Source organism: Ahaetulla prasina, chromosome 10 (assembly GCF_028640845.1).
Source record: "Ahaetulla prasina isolate Xishuangbanna chromosome 10, ASM2864084v1, whole genome shotgun sequence".
In the NCBI taxonomy this organism is placed as follows: domain Eukaryota; kingdom Metazoa; phylum Chordata; class Lepidosauria; order Squamata; family Colubridae; genus Ahaetulla; species Ahaetulla prasina.
In genome coordinates, this window is record NC_080548.1 from 15,418,568 (window position 1) to 15,424,915 (window position 6,348).

Sequence of the window (6,348 nt, forward strand, 5' to 3'; positions counted from 1 at the left end):
AAATAAACGAGTGTAAATCAAGGATTACCTGTACAAATAGTTAATCACCATGGTCCGTATGTATAGCTACCGGTACTAGACCTAAGGGATGGCTAGTTAGGGATGGCTAACCTTTTTGGCACCGAGTGCCGAAAAGGAAGCGTGCATACGTCTGGGCCACAACCCGGAAGAGGAGCTACCCAGGGCGCATACATGTACCCGAAAATGAACTTCCAGTTTCAGCCACTAAACTTCTGGTTTCAGCCAGCTACTCTTCTGGGTTTCTGGTACGCATGCGCAGGTGACGATCAGCTGGTCGGCACGCATGCTCATGCAGGAAAACGGAAGACCAGCTAGAACAGGGGTCTCCAATCTTGGCAACTTTAAACCTGGCGGACTTCAACTCCCAGAATCTCCCAGCCAGCTTTGCTGGCTGGGGAATTCTGGGAGTTGAAGTCCGCCAGTCTTAAAGTTGCCAAGGTTGGAGACCCCTGAGCTAGAAAACCTTCTAGTTTCCAGCACTGCCGCATGCAAAAAAGCCAGCTGATCATCGCATGCGCATGCTCGCCAGAAACCTGGAAGAGGGTGACTCCGCGTGTGCTAGGCTCCATGCCTCCACATGCCACTTCAGGCAAGCGTGCCATAGGCTCGCCATCACAGACCTAGGCTGTACATGTAGACGAAAGAGGTAGATTTTTCTTGGGTTTGAAAGTTACTCTAATCCAGGGATGTCAAACTCACGTCATCATGGCATTGTCACGTGATGTAGCGGGACTTTTTCCCCTTTCGCTAAACCGGGCATGGGCACGGCCAGCATGTGACGCATCCGGCCCGTGGGCCAGGAGTTTGACAGCCCTGCTCTAATCTAATTGGAATTGTTTTCTGCAGATCCTTGATAACAGTCTGCTGTATTTCTACAGTAACCACTTTTTGCCAATCATGGGTTGTGCCTGTTTGAGAAACTCCCTAGAGCAGGGCTGTCAAACTCGCGGACCACGGGCCAGATGCGTCACACACTGGCCACACCCACGCCCGGTTTAGCAAAGGGGAAAAAAGTCATGATACGTCACATAACAACAACAACAACAACAATAATAATAGTTTTGTTTTTGTTTTGTTTTTTTGCAGAGATTCTGGCATAAACCAGTGCAGGTGGTTCCAGTGGTACTCGGCACACTGGGAGCTGTGCCTAAAGACCTAAGCAAGCACTTAAAAGCAATTGGCGCTGACAAGGTCACCATTGGTCAGCTGCAGAAGGCCACCTTACTGGGATCTGCTCGCATAATTCGCCAATACATCACGCAGTCCTAAATGCTTGGGAAGTGTTCAACTAGTGATCTGTGATAAGAAATCCAGCATAATTATCTCGTTTGCTGTGTATACTGTCATTTTGTGTAAATAATAATAATAATAATAATAATAATAATAATAATAATAATAACAACAACAACAACAACAACAACAACAACAACAACAACAACAACAAGAAGTTGGAAGGGAGCTTGGAGATCTTCTAGTCCAACTCCCTGCCCAGGTAGGAAACCCTACACCACTTCAGACAAATGGCTATCCAACATCTTAAAAATTTCCAGTGTTGGAGCATTCGCAACCTCTGGAGGCAAGTTGTTCAACTCATTAATTGTTTTGACTGTCAGGAAATTTCTCCTTAGTTCTAAGTTGTTTCTCTCATTGATTATTTTCCACCTATTGCTTCTTGTCCTACCCTCAGGTGCTTTGGAGAATAGCTTGACTCCAGTGGTGGGATTCAAATAATTTAACAACCGATTCTCTGCCCTAATGATTTCTTCCAACAACCAGTTCGCCAAACTGCTCAGAAAGTTAACAACCGGTTCTCTCGAAGTGGTGCAAACTGGCTGAATCCCACCACTGCTTGACTCCCTCTTCTTTGTGGCAGCCCCTGAGATATTGGAACACTGCTATCATGTCTCCCCTAGTCCTTCTTTTCATTAAACTAGACATACCCAGTTCCTGCAACCGTTCTTCATATGTTCTAGCCTCCAGTCCCCTAATCATCTTGGTTGCTCTTCTCTGCACTCTTTCTAGAGTCTCCACATCTTTTTTACATCATCACGACCAAAACTGAATGCAGGATTCCAAGTGTGGCCTTAAAAAGGCATTATAAAGTGGTATTAACACTTCACGTGATCTTGATTCTATCCCTCTGTTTATGCAGCCCAGAACTGTGTTGGCTTTTTTGGCAGCTGCTGCACACTACCGGCTCATATCTAAATGGTTTTGCACTAGGACTACAAGATCCCTCTCACAGTTGCTACTATTGCACAAGGTACCACATATATACGGTACCTGTGCATTTTATTTTTTTGCCTGATGACGCTGTGATGACATGAGTTTGACACCCCTGCCCTAGAGGATCACTGAAGATGCCACCATGAGCTGTGGCATGTCCCCCTAGAATGAATTTGGTCTACATAAATATTTCTTACTTATGAATGTGCACATTTTGATAGTTCAGTACTATCCCAAAAATCATACCAAGATTGATCTTATATGCTTAATGTGCTAGTCCTTTAGCCCATGCCCTATGAAATTATCATTATGCAGCTGGTTGGCTATAACGTACGTCAAAGGTTTCTCTACTCCAAGATGCTTCAATAGATCTCTTTGACGCCTTGCACTTAGACATAAACCATATAATTAAAAAAAATATTGTAAAAAATGATTTAACAAAAATTATTATTCTTTTTTAAAAAGCCACTGTTCCTATAGGTCTTCTCTACAGGGGCATCTTAAAACCTTTCTTGTTTGAACAAGAAAGATGCAAACACCAAATATAACACCAACTATAATGCTATCATCGCTGCATGAATGCCAATTGCAACTGTGCCTGCTCTATTTTGAGCCTTTCAAACTGTTCAACTAGCTTGCGACAGCCTTACCACCTCCCCAACCCTTTTTAAGCCTAGAACTTCCTCCCTGAGCACCCAGCATGGCCCAGAAACATCAGATCTTTCCCAGAAGATGTTTTGGTATATCTGAGGATGGCAGTCCCTCCAAGGCGAATGAATGCAGAGTCTTCCTGTATGATCAGCAGCTATGAGCAAGCTTTGACTGCAATGGAAACATTTTGATTCTGGAGATGACAGGATGGACAGCCTTGGTTTGAGTCTACGTGTTGTTAATTTTTACCTAGGAAGGTGCATCGTTTGAGCTTTACCTGTTTCTTCATGGAGGTATCTTATTCTGATTGGCCTTTATTTTCTGCAATGTCTGTCCCTAGTCTGGTCAGAAAAGGCTACCCATGTAAGTCTGAGGTAAGTATAAACCGTGTATGAAAGAAGGAGCTATAAAATTTTCTATCTACTGTATACCAAGGACCAGGGAGCACTCAAGCTATATAAGTACAGATATATTTTAGAGTTTTGTTTAAAATATTCTCTCTCTCTCTCTCTCTCTCTCTCTCCATCTCTCTCTCTCCATCTCTCTCTTCATCTTTCTCCATCTCTCTGTTCATCTCTCTCTCTTCATCTTTCTCCAGCTCTCTCTCTTCATCTCTCTCTCTCTCCATCTCTCTCTCTTCATCTTTCTCCATCTCTCTCTTCATCTCTCTCTATTGCTCTCTCTTCATCTCTCTCTCTCTTCATCTCTCTCTCTCTCCCTCTCTCTCTCTTCATCTTTCTCCATCTCTCTCTCTTCATCTCTCTCTCTCTCCATCTCTCTCTCTTCATCTCTCTCTCTCTTCATCTTTCTCTCTCTTCATCTTTCTCCATCTCTCTCTCTTCATCTCTCTCTCTCTTCATCTTTCTCCATCTCTCTCTCTCTCTCTCTTTGTCTCATTCTCTCTCAGTCTAAAGCTGCACTGAATATTTCTGAATGGGTGCAAAGAGGGCACAATCCAGACAGCGCTACTTCAGAGAGGGCAAGTGCACTTTGTGCATTGTGGTACATTGATTCCCAGTGAGAAAGTAGGGAGTGATTATTTATTTCCATAGACATTTGATGCCTATTTCTAGGGTTTATATTATTGCTTCCATGTCTTTTTTTTTTTTTTTGTCTCAGAATAGTAGCATCACCCAATGCTGATGGCCGTTCTGACAACATTTGGTGGTCATTTTGACATTGGCTTGATCTGCATCCTCGTCCTTCTGTCTTTGAATCATTCATTTTGTCCAATGGCAACTCTGTAGGAATGAAGTTGAGGATCCTGCTTCCTGCTACCTAACAGGAGGTGCCAAGAAATGAGCAGAGCTAATCCTGTTCTATGGAACCAGTGTGTAAATACACACTGTTAAATACCTAAACATATTTTTTTTTAAAAAAACCTTCAAGAAAATATATTTTTATTCCCGGTAATCTACTTCTCCTCTTACGGGGATTTTAAAATGTGGATGGTGCCTACACTCTCTATAGTGTTCATTATTGGCACAATAAAATAATAGCATCTTATCCTGCAGTGTAATTCTGCTGCCTGTATTTTCTGGCACCAGGAGAGAGAAGTTAGCATTTATATCCGAGATCAGATCGGAAACTTTGCTGAGTGAACAGGACAAGAACTACAAAAAGGCAAAGCTGGGAACAGAATGTGGAGCCAGGAAATACCACCTGCCATTCTAGCTAAGGTCGTCCTGTCCTCAAGGAACCTATTTGAAATTCCGTTTCTAATTTTGGACAATGAACTCTTAAGGAATGTCGTGTCCAGCAGTGCTGAAAATGTAGCTCCCAACCAGGGCCTAAATTATCTTGCTAAACTGTGATCAAAGACCATTCACTCTCTACGAGGGTTTAAAATGAACCAGATTCTAGCTTTTGCAAAGCTGATCTTTGGAACTGCCTGACCTGGGCAGCATATATACTTCCTGGAACTGCAGTTAAACATGTTCAAATAGTATTTTATGGATTGATTGAAAGCAGGGTGTTCACATGGCTTGCGAAACCCAGCCCTGTTAACAAAATATGGTGGTTGAATTCACATGACACTTTAGTCCTCCAACCAATAAATCATATTATGGCATAGGATAGTGATGGCTAACCTTTTCCAGACCAAGTGCACAAAGCATGTATGTGCATGCACGCTCGATTCCCCAAAATACAATGCATGTGCGGGCCCCGTGCACGCAAACTGACCCTGTTCATGTGCGTGTGGCCCCGTGCATGAGCACATGGCCCCCTGCATGCGCCCCACCTACTGTGCATGCACATGTGCCCCCATGTACCCCCTGCCCCTGAAACGTGTCCTGCCCTCCGTGCATGCATGTGCGCCCCCCCCCACGCAGTGCCCCCCGCACATGCCCAGCAGAGACCAGAAGACCAGTGGCTGGCGGGAGGTGTGCGCAGCATAACTCATAGCTTCATTGCATTGCACAAGCCCCTTCACCACGACAAGGCAGTGTCAAGGGTATCTATAAAGGGCATAGGATAATGTTCTGATTCAAATACATAGAAAAACAGTAGCTTCATTTTTTTAAATTTTATTTATTTTGTTAATCATATATAAGATAACAGATAAAAGTATAAACATAATTTGGATACATGAAAAGAATAAGTAAAAAGGAATATTAGGACAGGGATGGTGGGCACGCAGGTGCTCTTATGCACGCCCCTTACAGACCTCTTAGGAATGGGGTGAGGTCAACAGTAGACAGTTTAAGCTTAAAGTTTTGGGGGTTTGGGGAAGAAACTACAGAGTCAGGTAGTGCATTCCAGGCATTGATGTTACTGATGTTACTTCATGTTACTGAAGTCATACTGTATTTTCTGCAATTGAGTTTGGAGCGGTTTACCTTGAGTTTGTATCTATTATTTGCTCGTGTATTGTTGTGGTTGAAGCTGAAGTAGTCATTGACAGGTAGAACATTGTGGTAGATATTTTTATGTACTATGCTTAGGTCAGACTCTTCCCACAATACACTGACCCACCAACCATCCTCTCCATTTTAACCTTATCTAGAATGTTGTATGATGGTGACTTATTCTCCAAAGCACCAGAGGGCAAGACAAGAAGTGACGGGTGGAAGCTTGTTAAAGAGAGCTCTAACCTAGAACTAAGGAAAAATTTCCTGACAGTAAGAACAATTGATCAATGGAACTGCTTGCCTCCCAGAGTTGTGGGTTTTCCATCACTGGAGGTTTTCAAAATTAGACTGGGAAGCCATTTGACCGGGATTGTATAGTCTCCTGCCTTGAGCAGAGGGTTGGACTAGAAGATCTCCAAGGTTCCTTCCAGCCCCATGATTCTGTGTTCTATGTTCTTTCAAACACAAGGTTGTTTGAACACGGTTGTGAGCAGCAGTAGAATTAATTGACAGAGTTGAAATATTCCATGGGTTTCTTCAGAAAGGAAGAATTGACATCTAGTCCTTGCAACTGACACCAATTCCATAATTGATGCCA

The 6,348-nt window shown here is 43.2% G+C and overlaps 1 long non-coding RNA gene across 1 annotated transcript; it reads left to right on the plus strand.

Moving 5' to 3' along the window:
• Window positions 1–2,880: 2,880 nt before the first annotated feature.
• LOC131204150 (uncharacterized) lies at window positions 2,881–4,349 on the plus strand. The gene is made up of 2 exons (XR_009156545.1): window positions 2,881–3,272; window positions 4,018–4,349. It is a non-coding gene; the product is annotated as an uncharacterized LOC131204150 (long non-coding RNA).
• The last annotated feature ends 1,999 nt before the right edge of the window (window positions 4,350–6,348 follow it).